The sequence below is a fragment of the Danio aesculapii genome, chromosome 8, assembly GCF_903798145.1.
Source record: "Danio aesculapii chromosome 8, fDanAes4.1, whole genome shotgun sequence".
NCBI lineage: Eukaryota > Metazoa > Chordata > Actinopteri > Cypriniformes > Danionidae > Danio > Danio aesculapii.
The window spans coordinates 26,189,825-26,210,594 of NC_079442.1; the positions used below are offsets into that span (position 1 = coordinate 26,189,825).

The 20,770-nt window shown below is 35.8% G+C and overlaps 1 protein-coding gene across 1 annotated transcript in view; it reads right to left on the reverse strand.

Moving 5' to 3' along the window:
• rhocb (ras homolog family member Cb) overlaps positions 1-16,004 on the reverse strand; it is a 41,496-nt gene extending 25,492 nt beyond the window's left edge. The window contains exon 1 of the mRNA XM_056463507.1: positions 15,873-16,004. The gene's annotated coding sequence lies outside the window, so the exon portion shown is untranslated. The remainder of the gene's footprint in view (positions 1-15,872) is intronic.
• Positions 16,005-20,770: the final 4,766 nt, after the last annotated feature.

The following is a 20,770-nucleotide window of genomic DNA, read 5'->3' on the forward strand; positions in this document are numbered from 1 at the left end:
TCGCTCATCTGCAAGGTTCGAGTGTATTGATACACAGTTTAATTTTTGTAATTTAATAACTCTTTGAAATAAAACTAACATATGTATAACACCCTGACGTTTCCTGAATATCTGTGTATTTCTTTCTAACGTTGTTATTTTTTAAATTACAAAACAGTTAATATTTAAATATGCGTGCATTTTTTTGCCTAACAACTTCCTGCTAACATAAAAATAACTCTCTGATGGCAAAAACATAAATTTACTTCAGATATATCTTTCAAAACAGCATATTCTGTGCAGGGAAATTGCTCCCGTTTAAAAATGAAAGCAAGGCCCAGTGCTTTGCGTCTTCTTGTATCTTAACTGCATATTTATAGGTTGTATTACCAAAAAAAGATAATATTTTTCAGGGTAATGGTGTCATCAAATATGATGACAGACATACAGAGCTTAATTTATTATCTCAATAGAAGCTTTAAATGCAAATATGATGTAACAATATGACGTTTTATTGGGGAACGGTCAGAATGACCAGTATGGTAATTCTAATAGCTACAGAATTCTAGTTCACCTGTTAATATAGCCTACTTGCGTGTCCGTGTTAACGCAGAATGAAGCGAGTGCATCGATGCCCATTCTGGCCAATCACAGACGTTTTTGTTGATCTCCTGAGCACACGGCCATTCAGCTCAAGCTGATATGCTCTCTCATTGGCTGCAGCTCGTCACTTCATCTGACCGCACGTGGGGTCGAGTCGGCCGACTGCTCTGGAATATTCAGCATGCTAGATATGGGATTTCTGTCTGTGAGGTGTCGGCGACGCTTCAGTGAGCCTCTTTGATGCGTTGTTCAGTAGTTCACACATAAAGACTGGCGAGCGCAGAGCACCTGCAGATTTCTTCCCGATCACAGCCCGATCTTTCGGCGAGGTCGTTAACTTCCAAATCGGGCTCAAATCAGGCTTAAAATACTGTAGTGTGAACTAGGCTTAAGCAACGTTCCCAGATCATGTGTAAATAAGTACCCTCTTCTTTATTGCATTTCCAACACAGATTATTTCCAGTTAGTCCCATCCTATAGAGTCTGGATGGTGTGCAGTAGTATCCATGTTTTATTTTGTACTGAATGAGCTTTCCTCTAACTTCTCTTAAATTTTTACGTACATTGCAAAGGATGTCCAGCCACTCATTCTCCTCAATATCAATCCCCAGATTCTTCTGGCAGATTATTCTCAAATTATTACATACTTCTGAATTTACATTGAGCATCATATTGTAACACATCGAAGCAGTCCCAGCATCCTGTGGTGACTGTAAATAAGGATGCTTCATATTTTCATTGACAAAAACGCTGCCAGATTTGGCTATAGAAATTCGGTAAATGGCTACATTTGACAAGTTCCATAGTAGAATGTTAAACATATATAATAATAATAATAATAATAATAAAAAAAAGATTATTTAGAATATAGTCTGTTTGATTCATCATCATTCCTATTCATTACCTAAAATATAATTCACGCCATCACCATGGGGAAACTTCTAAAACACACAATAAAATGTACTAACGGAAACCTATTAGGGCTGGGCGATATTGCAAAAAAATTTTAATTGTATAAACAAATAAAATTGTATTAAATAAAAAAAAATAAAATCCTGATATGTTTTATATCACTCGGTATCGATAATTATTGAATATTTTTTAACAATCGTTTAGGTATATTAAGATTTTTTTAACCACTTTATTTTGATTTACCAATATTACTAAGGCAAATAGTTTTAATAGTCAAAAACAAAAATAGTTAAACAAAATATCTGATCTCTTTATAATAAAATAAACAAGTGTTAAAGAGACTCGTAAACTTGATAACTTATAAATAAATATAAATAAATAAAATGTTACAATGTGTGTGCAATTGTAAAGTGCAAATGCTGACAAACAGCACATGACAAATGGACAAACCATTGTTTCAGCTTCGCTACAAGTTTATGGAGAAAAACAAAAAGCACTACAGTGTTTGGGTGCACTGTGTTAGTCTGAGGTAACAAGTCTGCCATTATTACTGAAATGTGTAGATTCCATACAAAGTGTGAAGCAGATTGGTTAGGTCTACATGAATCACGGTGCACACATGGCATTCAGAAAAATTTTTATGTTTTCAACCAGGTGTGCCTGGAAAATGCGCAAGTGTAACATGTGCTGCTTGCACAACATGTGATTGTCACTTCCATATGCATGTTGTGCAAGTCGTGCATCCATTGGAAAAGACAAACTTACACCATAAGTTTATTGGCATTGCCAAGGTACTCAGCAGCCACATTTTAATGAAACTATAGAGCTTCATACCAAAACTTCATATATATATATATATATATATATTTTTTTTTTTTATTTATTTATTTTTTTTTTTTTTAATAATCGATATTAGCAGTGGTGTTGTCAATAAATATTGATACCAATTTTAAATCGCCCAGCCCTAAAATCTCTTATGCAAAATCACCTTTTGGTTGATTAAAAATAAACCAGGATCAAAATACCAGCAATTTTGAGGGCCACCGCATCATGAAGTAGTAGTACAATTTTCTCCACCCACCGATATCCATGGACAGGCACAAATTAACATGTCTTCGTATTAACGTGCATCATCAGGTCCACAAAACAGGGTTAGCAAAACAAACTGGGATTAAAAGATCTCTTTCAACTAACGGTTAACCAGTTGCACCTTAATGAAGATTTACAAGTTCATAACTGCTCAAATCACCAAATCTGCATGTCAGTACACAACTATAAACGAGGCTACTTCAATCAAACAATGGGAGTCTAAAGCAGACATGCCTGATGGGTGGGCGGGGAGAAACAAGCTCATTTGCATTTAAAGGCACAGATAAAAAATAGCTACAATTCCTTCCGACCCCAAAACTGACATTTTTCAATAGGGTATAAGATAAGCGTATTTTAAAATGAAACTTCAATGTAACTACAGATACATTCTGGTGACTTAAAGGACTTTTTTAAATCTTGTAAAAGGGGCAAAAATAGGAGCCCTATAATGAGAACACAAACATAAATACATTGCGTCACTGTACACCCATTAGTGCCTCTGATGCAGAAAACACAGGGAAAATGAATAAAAATATATACTCACTATAGTTCAACCTAAAATGAAACTTCTGTCACCACTTACTCACATCAAAGTCTTTCCAAATCAATACGAGTTCTTTTATGAATTCATTAAAACACTGCAAGTTTTGTGACACATGCTCACAGCAATTTAGAGAAGGTGTAAACACAAACAGCTAGTCAAACACAAATAGCTAATCCCCTGTTGCTTTCACTGTTGGGGGCAATAATTAAAGATGCTTATCTTGGAGCACATTTAACCATTTATTATATGTTGATTTTAGATCATTCTTTATTCTCTAATCCAACTTCGACTCTGACCTCTTGACAGCTCTCATCTGTTTTTAACTCAGTCTATAAAGGCTATGGGAGGTCTGGACTGTGTGGAATCTGCACACTTGCTGGCAGGTTAAGAATGTTTCAGCCTAACCATACAGACCTTTGAGTGTGTTTGTGCGTGTGTTGAACCCTTAGTGTTCCAGAATTCAGCCCAAGGTATGCTAAGCCATTAGTTATAAAAATCTTGGACTGCTAAAGGGTTAAAAATAAATGGGAATAGTAGAATATTTTACATTTTGTATTTATTTTAATTAAAACTGCTCCAGTTGAAGATAGAGATGGGTTCAGAGAATCAATTTTTTTGACCGGTATGTAATTCCGTTAATATTGGACTACCAATAAGCTTCAGGACAAATGATACTGTTGACAATACTCATGCTACTTCGTGTTCTTATCCTAAGTGTTAATAGCAAACTAAAGCTGCTGCTTATTTTACCTCTCTGAACAGTGTGTGGCTGAAGTTTGTCAAATACTTGATATCCTTGCACATGTGTGGGTTGTGTTTATGTGCAGACAATCATGGCAGCTAGTCTGAAACAGTCAAAAAATGCGGACTACAAACAAAGCACCAATGTAAAATCTAGACATCTAACTTTGAGAATCTCCTTCAAATTAGTTTTTGCCAGATGGGATGTCTGAAAATCCTACTTATTTAGTAATATAATAAAGAATAAAAGTGGCAAAATTAGCAATATACAGTAATAAAGCACTTACTAACAAAACATGCCGTGCAACTTAAGCAATGAACCGCATTTACTGTTTAAGTACTTTATGCACCTTATGTTTGCTTAAAGGTAGAAGTACAACAGTTAAAATAAATTCTCAACCTCTTTTCACTTTATTTTTATCTTTTTGGATCAAAGTATAGAAAATAGTATCAATAACAATACTGCTAAAAATAGGCATGGGATGATAACCGTTTTCAAGGTATAACATGGTTTGAAAAAGTTAAGGTTTTAAAACTGACAAAATTTTCTGTTAAACTGATCCTATATATTGGCTGTGTCCAAAATCACCAACTACTCACAATAGGTACTTCATTTGAATTTACTACTCGAATGTTAGAAAAGTATGTTTATTGCAAGTAGTATGACTGGAGCTCACACGTACTATGGATGCCATTTGGTCATCATCACTTGACATACCCATGTTAGTTGCATCGCTTTACTCCCATTCATGAATTCTCTTACGATGCATCATGGGATAGCTTAGTGTTCATCGGATGCGCACTTCAGAATCCAAAGTCGAAAATAGTAGGTCATTTGGGTTCTTCTCGTATAATTTTTTCAAATTCTATGAATTCGGACATACTACTCGGCTTGCATAATGCTTTTGAATATACTATATAGTATGAAAGTATGCAATTTCGAATGCAGCCATTGTGTTTAAAGTGGAAAAGTTTGTGTTTTTTACCCAGACATTTAAAAAGAATATATTTTAGAGCAGTAATCACAATACTGTGAAACTGTGATATTTTTATCCAAGGTTATCATACCGTTAAAAATGTATACCAGCCCATGCCAAGATAAAAACCCATATCAATAAATGGTATTAGTATGGATAAAATGCAAATTATACCTATCCCTAGTTTGGGACACGGAAACAAAAGTTTAATAAAATTAAAGTATGCTTTTATTACATTGTGAATGAAATATGAACGGCACCAATCATGCAAAAATCAACTTTTAAAAAGCTGTTTGGACAGAAATGTGTGTTGGTATAGTGTGTCCACAGTCATATTGGAGTGATATAGTCTTTTTTTTTTATTTCCTGACATTAACATAGGACCAAAATCACAGAGATTTTGAGGCCACTGCAACGTGTCATAGCATTGCAGTTTTCCCCACTCATCAATATTGATTGACAGTGGCATATTACCATGTCTCAATATCAATGTGTCAACATGTCTACAAGTCAGGATTTGTAAAGAAACTGGGATTAAAAGATCTATTCCAACTTTTCAAGAAGCAGTAAGTGGTACACTGTATTTTTTTACAGCATTTTGAACTTTACTTTTTGAGCTATGCAATTCATAACCTCTGGAATCACCACAGCTGCATAGTGTACACAACTATAACTGCATAGTGGACACAGAGAAGGTGCACATTGATACATTTTGACAAGTTTCATGGTAGAATATCTTAAAAAGAAAAAAAGGTTTATTTAGGATATAGTGATTAATTATTATTTCTATTTATTACCCAAAACATAAATCATGCCATGCCCATGGGGAAACTTCTAAAACACACACACACACACACAAACAGTTTTAACTTCATAGTGTACACAACTATACACGAGAACACTTCAAATCACAGAAAAGAAGTCCTGGTTTGTGGTCATTATATCAGGTATTTTGTAAAATAAATGAGCTATAATGAATCTCTATTCAGTAGCATATTTACCCATTTGATGAACATCCCATCACATTTGCAGTGAGTAGATGAGGAAAACACCACAGCGAATGTGCACGTGCCTGTGTGTACGTGCGTGTGTAATAGCATTTGTGTGTGGCTCATTCATCTTTCTGTGGTATTTGTGACTGTGGGAATCTGTTTCATCTTGTCTCAGTTGCTGTCTGTCATTTTGCTGAAGTTATCCTGACATTCGACCCCGGTTACCCTCCTCTGAAACTATATGTCCCAGAGTGGGCGGTGCGAACCAGCACATTTTCATTTAAAGGCACAGTCGCAAAAACAGCTACAACTCCCTCAAATGATCTGATGGGTATTTTGACATGAAACTACACAGACACATTTTTGAGACACAAAAGACTTGTTTTAAATCTTATTAAAAGGCCAGAATTGTTTTGCTTTAGACAGTTGTATGATTTGGATTAAATTGCCTTTTTCGACAGCAGCTGGGCCATTCTTTATGGCGTCTAATCTGAGTTTTTATTGGTCACCGATTTATCTCTCAGAAGCAATAATATGTAATATATAAAAAGTGTTATGGTGGTGAGATAGTTGTTGGTTTGTCACAGTTTGAGCTTTTAATCAAAGTAATTTGTCTGGCAAACAAAGCTGAAAGCCGAGGGTACAAAGTCTCTGCAGAATTAAAAAGATAACAGATTAAACCAGTCTTTATGGTTCAAATTAACATCTACTACAAGAAGCAAATTGATAATAACACAGCCTTAAGTAAAACAGTGTACAGTAAAGCAGTAGCTTATTCATTCTGGGAGCCTGGTCCTCCCACAGACACTGTATGCATGCATGCAGCGCAACATTTCTGAAGCTGAAAATACTTATCAGGTTTTTATAGAGTGCAGAAATATATTTTGGACTTTGTAGAGTGCAAAAGTCAGGAAGTAAACATAGCATTAATTTTCTCCATTGACAGAAAAAGAGATATACAAGTTTAACTTAAAAACCAATACAGATAGACTAAAGCTATCTATGAGGCTGTTAATAAATCATATGCTTTTGTTGAAGCACCCATCCTCTGTAACTCATTGATTTATTAATTATTAATCATGTTTAATGGTATACTTTCAGGTGAAAATCTGCTTTGCCTATGGTGATTCTGAAAAGAAAAATCACACATTTTTGTTGTTAACTTTACCCAATAACGACTCTAGACAAGCTATGACAAAAAAATACCACAACAAATCAATATCAAGGGGCCGATCACACTTTCTGCATTAAGAGGCGCCTTTTTTGAATTTTTTACTAACAGCCACAAGGGTTTTGCACAATGTTTATGTGCCCTGCGCACCTTGCGTTTGAACCGCTTGCTGCACCTCAAATATTTGCCATAGTGCGATGTGTGCTCCCAGTTGAAAAAAAGTCAACTCTGTGCGGAAAAAGCACGCTATGCCAGTCGTCTTTTTCATCCTCCAATCAAATGAAAGCAGAGGCGGGGTTTCTGTAGTCACTACGGAGACTTTTGAAAATAGAGGATAAACTAGTTGTTGAGTTATCCGGAGCTGTGTGACTTCACAAATCTTGAATATCACAATATTAAAAATATACCGAAATCAACAGCAACACTTGCGCACAATACGCAGCTAATACAGTCATTTCCTAGGGACATAAAAAAATAATAAATAAATAAAAATAAAAAAAAACACCACACTTTTTTTTTCTTGTCAGCAAAAAAAAGGGCATTGTGGTGTGCCTCACATTTTTGGAAGGTACAAGCAAATTCGGTGTGATCTGCTCTCAGCCACATTAATCTATAACTACCTCACACCAGTCACAACAACCAACCATTAATCTACACCTATCCCTCTGTGTAAAAAAGGGCTTAACAAATATCCTGGATTTCATTTATTTATTTATTTAATTTTTTTTACAGAGTACAATATTTTTTTACAATAGGTGCATGTTGTGTGAGAAAAGCCATGAGGTACTTTACAAACCACTTGCTGAAGCACAATCCCAGCGACACTTGCTGCAGATTGTCCGATTGCTACAGCTACACTTTTATTACAGGATTCATTGACCCCAAGGGTGATAGCCAATCAACAGCAAACGACACACAACTGCCTCACGCTTCTGTGGAGCGGCAGCGGATCCTTAGATCAGATTCTCCACACGGCAGAACAGAGGAGAGCACAGAAGATTAAACTCTAATTTAAAGGCCTCCTGAGGCCTCCCTGATGTTTGGCTTCCTTATCACACTGAGAGAGGAAACACTTCTAGTGTATCACACACACATCAAGGCGGAACAATCTGGAATGAATATAGCACAACTTTAATTAAACTTCCTGTGCTTAAGTTTAATGGAAACAAAGATTAATATTGTGTGTGTGAATGATTACTGCACATTTCTAAACAGCGAATGTGATCACTGCTTTTAAAGAAAGAAAGAAAGAAAGAAAGAAAGAAAGAAAGAAAGAAAGAAAGAAAGAAAAGCTTCACGCTATAGCCAAATAGATATGGACAGATTACTCAATACTAAAAGGACAGAAAATGCAGAAGGGTTTGACCTACTTGAATGTTTGTTCTTGTTCCTAGAGAGAGAGAGGGAGTTAGAGAAGAGAAAAGAGGGTGTCCTAATTAAAGACTGTCCTCTCTTCTTTTTCCCCCCGCTTTCTCACACGATCAAATCGCCATCAGAGACTAAATGGACTGTAGCCCAGAGGCTCACACTGACCCGAAAACGGCTTCCCATGCACAATAACTCAAAATCACACACAACATTATGATCTTTAAGCAGTCAGAAAAAGTTAGCAGATGCTAGTCAGGACATGTCCAGTTGTTGTTGCCATAGTTTTGTTTGATTATATTTACTGACTAAAGATTGAGAGGTTAAAAGCCAAAACCACATACTTCTATACCATGTTAGTACACTGAAATCAGCATGCAAGCTGAGTAGTACAGGTAGGCCTATATGTCTGAATTCATGGAATTTGAAAATCAGTATGCGAGAAGTACCGGATGACCTACTACTTCTGGCGAGATTCTGAAGTGCGCATCCCATGCACGCTGCGCTACCCCATGATGCAACTGATGTGGGTAAGTCACGTGACCATGACAAAATGACAAAAATAGCAGATGTAGTATGTCCGAGTTCCATTCATACTGCTCACAATCATACTGTATACTTTTCTATATTTACTTTTCGAATGGCCAATTAGTACGTTTCAATTCAAATGCAGTACCTACTGAGTAGTAGGCGGTTTCAGATGCAGACTTATTTTTGTTTTCCTGAACAACACTTAAAATCCAGCTGTAAGGATGCTAACCTCTATGAAATCAAGGTTTTTTTTTTAACTTGGGTCATTCAAAGTGCAACTGTGCATTCATTTAAAATTAATGTAATCATTTAGTAATAATAATTTTAAGTGAGAAGACATTCAAACATTAACTAATAAAATCAGTGTGTATGTGCCTTAACTTTGAGGTAGTAATGAATGTTTTAGTCTATTATGCCCAACAATATAGCAGCACAATTCATTTTTGAAGAATCTTAACTTCTCAGAACATTACCAATGGCATCTTAAAGTTTTGCAAGCAGCGTTTACAGGAAAAAAGTACTGTATTAGAATTTGAAGGGAGCAGAAATTGATGGTTCCAAGGGCCCTTAATAAATTGCTTTTTTGTTATGGTGTTATGACCCACCAGGGTCGTATCTGTCCCACGATTTATCCAGAGGTTTCAACAATTTCAAGCATTTTAAGTCTTGTCAGTTTAAACAATCAAGCTGCCTCTCTAAGTGTGTGAATGCTGAATTGAGATCCATTTTGCAGTCCTCGTATGAATAAATACATGTCAGACAAATAACCTCAAAATACATATGAGGTGCGTTCTTTGTAAGTCAATTATTCAATTAGCTGGATTTAATTATTGATGATTTTACATGATCCAGGATAGTTTCGTTCTTCAAAACTCATCTAGGAGCTGTTGAAATAGCAACAGGTCTGTGAGCTCAAATCTGGGATAAGGCTAAATTCATACAAGCAGGATTATATTGGGTCATTTCAAGCAAAAATTATACTTAAAGTATGTACCAACTGCTGCCATTTCTTACAAGAGTTTTGTATAAATTATAAGGCAAATAACAATATTGCAAACAATATTGCAGATTTTTTTTTTTTTTTAATAATTTAAAACTGTTATACTAACTTACATTTAAAGAACAAAGCTGCCACAAAAGGACATTTGGGGTACCTTTTCTTTGTACATTTTAGCGATTAATATGTACATTTTAGGTAGTGAAATATACTTTTACTATTTCTGACTGGACCTGTAATATTCAAACGTGTACTTTGAAGAGAAATCAGCCCCAGTTTAGTACAATATCTGAGAGTGTATGATTACAGACATGGCCAATATTCAATTCATTTTAATTTATGTTTATTTCTATAGCGCTTTTACGATGTCAATTGTGTCAAAGCAGCTTAACATAGAAGTTCAGGTAATATTCTCATTGAGAGATTTTTTTTCTTTTTTGTTAAGGAATAATTATATAATTGATGGGAAGTTGAGAGCTAACATGCTGGTTATTTGATGCAGCACAAGAGATACAGCCACTTCTCAAATATCAAAACGCTTTGTTGATGCAAAATTATTTTAAATAGCTTTGCCTTGCGCCTCATTCACACTAGCAGCAACTTTGTAGCTGCTAATCACTCTGGGTGGCGATCTGCTGCAAACGCAGGTCTGTGTTTACAGGGTTTACAGCACAGAGAATACAACCGGCCTCTGAGCAAGCTGAGAGAGAATCACATGAGCTCTAATGGTGCTCCTATTGGTCTAGTCGCTCAAGAAATTCGCTCTTCATTTGCCTGAAGTTGAAAGATTCTCAATTTATGCAGAGTTTAGACTGCATGATTTTAGGTTGAGAAATCACCTACAAATGCCTGAAATCACAGGCAAATCGGTGCTCATTCACGCGAGTAACAATCACATAGTATGAACCATCAAGGACGCCATCTGAGAAAAATTGTAGATGAGCCGCCGACGCCCGAGAGATATATGGCATGCTAAATATCTGGCCTCTCTGCGATTCAAATCAGGTCGTGTGAAATGTGTTCTGATTGAAAATAACATCGGCGATTACTAACAGTTAATGAGAGCAGCACTAGTATGGTTACCTGCAGGCCAGTGTGAGGTTAGGGGAGAAGTCAACAGCTCTCATTTTCAGTTTATTTGGACCCAAGAAATGGAGGAAAACTATTGGAAATTTGGCAGGAGCACCATGTCTGTTCGACATGTCATCTAAGCATGACCCCAACCGGGTTGAAAAGTTAAAAAAAAGTTGAAGAGAAACTGCTAATTCTTTTCAAAATAAGTAATTTTTTTTTACCCCACTAAAGCCTTCTTTTTCCATTATGTAGTTAATAACCAAAGATATACTACGTGACCTTGCATTGTTTCCGTGTTTGTTTGTGAGGCTTAATTCAGACAGAGTTGTCAGCGATTCATCCTATTTTAAATTTACGCAGTGTGAAACCCCCTGTCGCCGATCCATCCTACGATGTAAACACAGCATCGATAGAACACTACCCCAGATAGTCATGCAGTGTGAAAACATCCGTGACGCGACTACTTGTCTGAACTCGGCATTAGTCGCATTGCTTGACACGCTTACCTGGTCGCCGCAGTCGCTCTTGTAGACGGAGGATGCCAGAAGTCGCCCACCCTTCGCTGAAATGAACGGTCGCTTGTTGCTTTGCTACTGCTAATCGCTCGTTGTGTGAATGAGGCTTTATGCCATGGGATTAACAAACTTGAATACAATCCCAAAGAAAATGTAAAACTAAACAAATTACTCAATTATTGACACATGAAAGTGTAAAGTCTGTAAAAATAGCCCAAAACAAATGTGGAAAGTTCTTGCATATCATATTTAACAAGTGGTGTCATTTACAACTAATTTTGTCAGTTTGCTCAAATGGTTGATGATAATTAATCAGATGATGTTATTATGCTGCTAATACTTGATGTAATATTGAAGCTCAATAATAGACATTTTAATCTGATTCACTAATATTTTTGATAAACTACATAAGCCAGATATCAGTCATCAGGATTAAAATATCCACGACCTGACAAATTGTCTTACATTTTTAAGTGAGCTACAAAGAATTGCCCCCTGATGAGTATCCTCATAAACAGTCAGTAATGTTTCAAGTAAATGTAAATAGCTGAGGAAGAAATTGTATTCAAATCAGTCTTAAAGTGACCATAGCCTAATATACATGGCGTCTGTCAACAAAAGAAAATTATTCGCTGAACAAATAATATGCGAGCCTTCGGGATAATTAAATATAAATGCATATAAAAAGACAATTAAAGAGTATATGTTTGCATATTAGTCTGTTGTTGGAGACTCCTCAGAAGCAAAATATGTAATCTTTTATATGAATTATTTTTCCCTAATATGTGCACTTAATATAAAGGTCCCAAACTTTTTTTTTTATCCATTACTTATGGCCCTTGGTGGTAAAAAAAAAAAAAAAAAAACTCACACTTTTAACTTACAAATTGGAAAAAATTTGATAGGGTGGATGCAAGCATTCCTCTACTTTACAAACGGCCTGATAGCACATCTAAAGAAGAAAACAGCCCAGAGGACTACTTGATTTTAGCATGCAGGAAACAGCTTTAAAAAACATGCTGCTTATGAAAGACAAACCTAAACAAACAAACCTCCCTGTCCTTTAACACTCAGTAAACACGTAAATAATTCATTAATAGACAGAACGTCAGCTCTGTTTTGATTATTTTACGATTATTTAGCATGGGCAGAGTTTACATCACAAACGCTTGCTATCTATAGCTTCATGTCCACTAAAGCCCTGAAGCCCGCTTCTGAATCAAACGGGTGAGCCATACTTTGATGTTTAGACTGAGTAATGACCCAGATATCGACCTGCACCTCTCATATACAGAGTGTGTTGTGGCTGTGGGCACACACCTGTTGGCACTGCCTCCCTATCATGACTGGCACATTCTAATCGATAGACCCTCACAGTCAACAGATTTTTAAAAAATATAAAAGAATTGGTAAATAGTTAAGAAGGGAGTCATTTTAATCCATACATGACTCTTTAACAGTCCCAGAAATGCTTGGTCTTTACATTTTGAATCAAAGCCAAAAATATCTGCAGATGTAAACAACGTCCTAATGTGGAGGTGGTCTTTTTCAGAGAGAATACCGCGGAAATTCCAGCCGCTTCCTTCCCGAACACAATTACACAAGTGAGGGAGTTTTCATACAGGTACTGCTTCAAACACAAACACCTGAATCATTCCTGCCTAACAAGTTTTTAAATGAAACAGATGAACATTTCGCTTTCAGTATAGCTGACAAAACTATGAGCAGCTGTTTCTGACCAAAACATTCTTGGGTCAATGACAAACAAGGAAATCCCAGATAATAATAACAAGTTCTTGGAAATCTAATCTCTGTGATGGCTTCTTAAATGTTTTTTACACATAAAAAAATATCAGTTAATTAATTTCAAGTTGTTTAATGATCAAGGATAAAGTATAAGCTACTGTCCGTAATGAACCTTTTACTTTTAATTATATTTCAGATTACCAAGTTAAAAAGTAGCATTCTTTAAATAAAACTGTTTTAATGTTTACGTTAAAACATAAACAATACCTTCAAATTGCAATATTTTATTTTTATGTAATTTTTTTATATTACAAATGTCCATATAATAGGCATTTAGTCAGCTGTATAGATCTTAAGTTAGCCTACACCATGTCAACACCAGATGCAAGTGGCATGCCTTACAACAATAAAAACCATTATATTCATGGATACGGACTACACTGAATGCAATATGACACTATGCATGGGACAATAAGCATTTTCAATGTATACTGCGGTTTGGAAAAGTCAAGGTTTTAAAACCACCAATATTTCCTGTAACATTGTTCTTAAGGTATGTGTAATTTTTTATTTATATTTTTGTTTTTTAGGACAACAGTATCTCCAGCAGAAAAAAATATCCAAAGATGCCATTTTAAACTGTAAAGGAATCTGTATTTTCAAAACTAATGAAGACAGCAGAAGTCAATTATCATTTGATTTATTTAGCCTGACATGTTAACTGCTCCAAAATATTTTAAATGTTTCTCAAAATAAAATATATTGTGTTCATAGGGGAAAAGGTTTTTTTTTTTGTTTTTTACCCAGACATTTAAAAAGAATATATTTTAGAGCAGTAACCACAATATCGTGATATTTTTATCCAAGGTTATCATACCATCAGAATCTTATTCTCTGCCCATGCCTATGTGACACACACAAACACAAAAAAACAATCAACTGATGCCTTGTTCTACATGTTCTTTCTTACTCCCAGGGCAGTTTATATCAAAGTTGATATTTAGCTGCACCATGTTGGTATTTCATAACATCTCATTTTTACAAGGTAGGTCCTTAGCCCAACACTCAACCCCCAACCTGGAGGATCAGGACATACACTACGGACACCACTGCGCCACCGCGTTGCCCACTACGGACAATTTAGCCTATTTAACTATAGCGCATGTCTTTGGACTTGTGGGGGAAACCAGATCACCCAGAGGAAACCCACGTGAACAAGGGAAGAACATGCAAACTCCATACAGAAATGCCAATTGACCCAGCCGGAGGTCGAACCAGTGACCTTCTTGCTATGAGGCGACAGCACTACCCAATACACCACAATGCCACCCACTATATGTTATATACTGATATCATGGGCAAATTCCTTCGTATTGCATTTAAAAGGGATAGTAAATTTTCAAAACTGAAAATTCTTCTATTAATTATGGAGGGTCAGAGAGCTCTGTTATTTCATCAAATATATCCTTATTTGTGTTACAAACATAGTGGAATTAGAGTCTTGGGGGTTTGTAACAACAGGAGGGAGGGTAATTAAAGATAATACTTTTTTTGGTGAACCATCCCTTTAAAACTGAAGAAAATAAAGGCTGTGAGTGACATAGTCAATCATTAAAACTGCAAGCACTGTATAAATATAATGTAAATTTCATTACCTAATCAATCTCTCTGAAACAAAATTCACTCTTTAAAAAAGATGAAATTATGCGCGAAATCATAACGATTTTTACTAGTGGGAATCTTGTATGGCCATTAATCAAAATATGACCTGAATGCAACTTATCTAAAGGCATGTCATGTGACGTCAACATGGCGGCGTTCAGGGAGACGTGATGTTAGAATAAATATGCTTTAAAAATAAATTAAGAAGAGTATATAGGTAAGTGTACATTTCAGTATTTCCTCAACGTTATGTGTAAGCCTTGGCAATTAGAAAAATTGTGCCAATTTGAAGAGTCCCTTCAAGATAATAACTTAATCATTTAAATTACGCACCACGTCACTGACATTTTCAAAAAAGTTTGGGATGAACGCTCAGTGAACACATTTGTAAGTTAGCCTGATATCAATTGTCCCACATTATGAGCTGCAGAGTTCAAAAACAGACTGAAAGTTAACGTAAATTGGGTTTTTTTCAAGGCGCGGTCTTTCATCCTCAAGTTTTGCTAATGAATGAACGTTATCGCATGTGTTCACATGCCGAGTCTATGGTTAAGTTGATATTTCTGAAATTATGTATCACCTTATAATGTCTAACAACAACGATGTGGGGTGTTCAACAGGGGTGTTGTCTCACTCCCAGCCAAATCCATCTGAATCTAGAGCTGTGGCCAAAAACAAACACTGCCCTACCGAGCAGCGCTTGAAAACAGGTGGTGACTGCCACGAAACACACAGCAACTTCAGCGACGCTTTTGAGTCCTCTCAGATCACAATTAAAACAGGTCTGTATTCGCTTTCTATGCTTTTAAAGAAACCCGTCAAGTTGTTGATCTTCATAAAAGACGCTTTTCTAAAGCCAACACCTACTTCTTTGCTCTCCGCAGAAGTGTTTGGCCGTAAAAATGCCTCTTGCTTGATCCAGTATCTAATCAGAGCTAATGCCAGCCCGTGGTGCTTTATAAATGAACTCTTACCTTGTTATCGGACAGAAGTTTCAGCGCTGAAGGTTTCGATTTTGCTTGGCGCAGTGTGTTGAAGTGTTTGCTGGCGGTGGAGGAGCGGAGCGCTGCCGTTAGATCCTCCCACAGACTCTGGACACGCGCTGCTGGAGCTGTTGTGCTCAACCGCGATTGGCTTGGAGGGCGGAGCTGTCTTTGGAGGCTCCGCCTCTCAACCGTTAAGATAGAATGACATCATTGGCATGAAAGGCAGCAGGGGGTTGAGGTGTGGGCGAAGAGCAAGGAGGACCAGTTGATTGAATGCCAACTGCACCATATGCAGTTCTTTGGGATTCGTGAATAAATGGTTCTTAAGAGTCGAAACTTCTAGTATGTCGGTCGAACGGCCCATAAAACCAGTTTGAATGAGTCATTCACGAGTCAGTCCAGTCGTTTCTCGAGTGAATCACTCGCCGTCTGATTCATCCGAGTTCACTTAAGCGGATCCGATTCGCAAAAAGCTGAGAACAAGTGAGTGAATCATGTACTGTAGTAAGCCGCTGGTATTTGTTTTATAATATATTATTCAGCGTTTTGTTAAAAATGTAGGAAAAACTGTATTATATGAAAATTTAGTATTTTTTTATTGTAAACACAAGTTATTTTTAAGTCTTAAATAACTTGTTATGATGAATCTTAGTTGCAAAGTGCAAAAACCTAATTGGTTTTGTGTATTCAACTAAATTTGAACACTTAGCCTTTGTTGTCACTAGCAGACAGAGATTGCTGAAAAGTCTGCTTCACACATACTTTAGTGGTTGGACTAAATGAATATGAGCATGGACCAAATTAACCAAATAACAATAGGACATAGGATTTAACTAAAAAAAAAAGGACAGTGTGCAAGCATGTCTGGTGTTTCTCAGCATAGCATTCACCCATTCAGCTCAATACTGGCTTAGACATTGATCCTTAAAGTTGTGTGTTTGTGTTTTTCATTGTTGCATGATGGATGAATTAAAAATTACAAGTGTAAACAAATTAAATCATCACTTAACTGAAAAAGATGTATAAAAAAGCAATATGTACTTATTAATATGGAACTATATGTCACATTTTGTGACCATTTGATAACAAACATACAGAATAAAGCAATGACGATTTTTTTGTGTATCAAACCTTTCAAAAGAAGCAAGAATAGTTGTAAACTGGTTGCTAGATCAGATACGGTTGCGGCCGGAAGTTAACGAGAATTATTTATGTTATTTAACAAATTTCCAATTTATTGTATTTTATTATTGTCTACCCATACCATAACCCTAAACCCAACCAGTAATGTAAAAACTGTAGTTGTACCGAGTATTATTTATGTTGTTTATTAAATTACCCAATAAATTGTATTTTATTGACCCATCCCAACCCTAAACCCAACCGTCACAGTAATGTAAAAATATTAATTATTGTTACACAGTGTTACAAAAATTATGTATATTGATGTGCGTATCCGCAGCTGTATCCTGTCTAGACTTTACCTCGTAAACTTGACTGTCAGTGAGTTTTGGAGTCGTAGAGTTTACAAAACAATTACAATTTTACAATAATGAGATAAATTGTGTGAATTTAGATTTGTGGTTTACAGGCAAACCTAGATAAACATTAGCTTGTGGTTTGCATTGAAACTAAATTAAGAACTTTTGTTTAGTTTGAAAAGGCTCTATATAGCCTACAGTATACAATATATACTGTATAGGCTACAATTCCTATTTTATGATGCTTTGAAAAGGAATCAGCCAAGTTAAACAGGCCTATTTTCTATCCATGTAAAAAAACCGAGATTATCTGACAGAAAATCCGCCATAGAAACCATGAATATATGAATATACTATAAACCATTTTCCCCTTACACAGCAAATGCAGAGACCCAATGAAAAAGGTTTATACTGCAGCACTGCAACTTTTAAAACAGAAGTTTAATAATAATGCTTATCCGACTGAAAACGTTAATAATTACAAATGTAATAAAATAAAATACATTATAATATTGCTCGCAACTGCTTTGCTGACCACTGTTTATGTATGTTCAACCACAAAATCTCAGGACATGATGACATTATATTGCCATAAGATGACAACCTGGTGTGCAGTAACAAACAGGAAATTGTCATGTTGTAATTAAACAGGTTGTATGTCGCTATTGACTGATAGCCATCGAGGAAATGTTGAAGATATCCTAATTGTGTAAACTGAAATGGCAATATTAGCTTTTGCAGTTGAGTTGGCTATAAGGTTTTTAACTGCCTGTATTCTGTTTTCTTGCTAGGCTAATTGACTTGCTTAGTCTAATGTCCATTTTGGGCTGATCCAACAACAGCAGATTTGCAGACATCCAATGATGAGCCAGGCCTGAAGATCTGCTCTTCCCTTTCTGAGAGTAGCAACATCATTTGCAGGGGTTTCTAAAGGTAACATCATGTTTATCACTGTAACTGATTGATCTACTTAGTGCTGAAAAACAAAGCTCTTTTAATTCTTTTAAAGATGATTTTATCACGTAAACAAACGTTAAGATGACTTGCTGTCCGTTTTGTCAGTGCAGCTTGTTCCTCCTGAATGTGTTCTTGTTTGTCCCCGTCAGTAACTTCTCATCTTTCTTGAAAAAAAGAGAGTTTAGTGACATCTAGAGGGAATCTAGCGTAATTACAAGCTGATGCAGGAGCTAAATTGCTACTTGATGCATGCTTTATCCATGTCTAAACACGTTTATTAATGAATTTTAGCAGTCCTGTTGGCTCGATAACACCAATTTCAAGATGTTTTCAAGCCTGTTCAAAAGTGACTCCCATCTAAACAAATAAGTACACTAAGGAAATGTTTGATTGTTTGTGTAATATTCTCCGCATAGTCTTCTGTTTTAAGTGTTTCAAGAGATGGAGCTTATGAATACTCATACATTCATGCATTATACAGAAAAGAGCAATGTTTTATGTGAAATGTTCAAGGGAAATGTAATAATATTAATTAAATGTAATAAAACACTGTGTATGGAGCATGGTTGAATGTGACAAGGAAAAATTGGTCATATTTTATAATAAGGTTCTATGAATGAACGAATAATGAACTATGAATGCACCTATACAGCATTTATTAATTATGGTTCAAAATTAAAATCCAAAATTGTTCTTGTTATTATTTTACCATGAGCTAACACCAACTATAAATTAACTACTTTCATTAATTAACAAATTTGAATAAATTATTTCATTCCTTTTCCTTTGCCTTAGTCCCTTTATTCATCAGGGGTCATCACAGTGGAATGAACCGCCAACTTATCCAGCATATGTTTTACACAGCGGATGCCCTTCCAGCTGCAACCCAACTGGGAAACATCCATATGCACTCATTTACACACATACACTACGGCCAATTTAGTTTATTCAATTTACCTTACACCACATGTCTATGAACTGTGGGGGTAACCGGAGCACCCGGAAGAAACCCACGCCAACAGGGGGAGAACATGCAAACTCCACAGAGAAATGCCAACTGATCCAGCTGGCGCTCGAACCAGTGACGTTTTTGCTGTGAGGCGATCGTGCTAACCACTGAGCCACAGTGTCACCTAATTTGAATAAATACTGTATTGAATGTGTTGTTCATTATTTGAGTCAGTAATAACTAATTTAACCTTATTGTAAAATATTACGGAAAAAGTCAAATGAGCTGGTAATTTTAAAGGAATTAAGTACATTAATAAAGCATATATCTGTTATATTGTTTTAAATATGAATTTAAACCCAATTATGTTTTGTATAATTATCGTATTTCACTACTGGGTTGCGGCTAGAAGGGCATGCGCTGCATAAAACATAGTTGGCGGTTCATTCTGCTGTGGCAACCCCTGATAAATAATGAACTAAGCCGAAGGGAAATTAATGAATGAATGATAATTATTGTATGAGCAATCTAGGATGTCAAACAATTATAATGACTCTTTAAATTCCTTTAGTAGTGCATATATTTATTTATTTGTATCTAAATGTACCTGCAGAATTAAGTTTAATTGATCTATATGTGCAGTTTACCAGTTAAACTGCACAAACATTTTAACAATAAGCCATACTGTAATTAGTCTCTAAAAACATCATGTTATGTGGCAGTGGGTAAGAAGTGATAAGGTCAATAATTACAAACAAAACCTTATTTTCTTCAGTTTGTTTTCATCATTAACATTCATTTTCTCATCTCAAACTCCCTTAAGAATATACAATGCACATATCTCTGAGCAATTCGATTGCAATTATCAATTTAAATGTCTGAAAAATGTCTTTGTTCAGCTTCAGGCAGATGTTATTAAGATATGAAATGCAGAGAGAATGCAAAATGCCGAGACAGGACTGGCAGCATCCTCGGGGAAAGTAAACAGAACAAAACATTTGCACAGAATGAAAACATCACAAAAGTTTAGTGATGCTGCAGACAAACATTTTCTCTATGTTTTCAATTATTGCATATGTAAAATATATATTTATTGTCCAATATGATATGTATGTGTATATATCTATACATATCATATTAGACAATAAATATATATTTTACATATGCAATAATTGAAAACATGGAGAAAATCTTTGTTAAACAAATGTTAACCAAAGTCATCTAGTACTGTTCATCAGCATAAACTGCATTGCACTCTGTTGGCATTTCTGTGTGGAGTTTCCCTCTGGTTTACCCCACAGTCCAAAGACATGCGGTACAGATGAACTGAATAAACTAAATTGGCCGTCGTGTATGTTTGTGAATGAGTGTATATGGGTGTTTCCCAGTACTGGGTTGCAGCTGGAAGGGCATTCGCTTTGTAAAACATACTGCATAAGTTGGCGGTTCATTCTGATGTGGCGACCCCTGCTAAATAAAGGGACTAAGCCAAAGTAAAA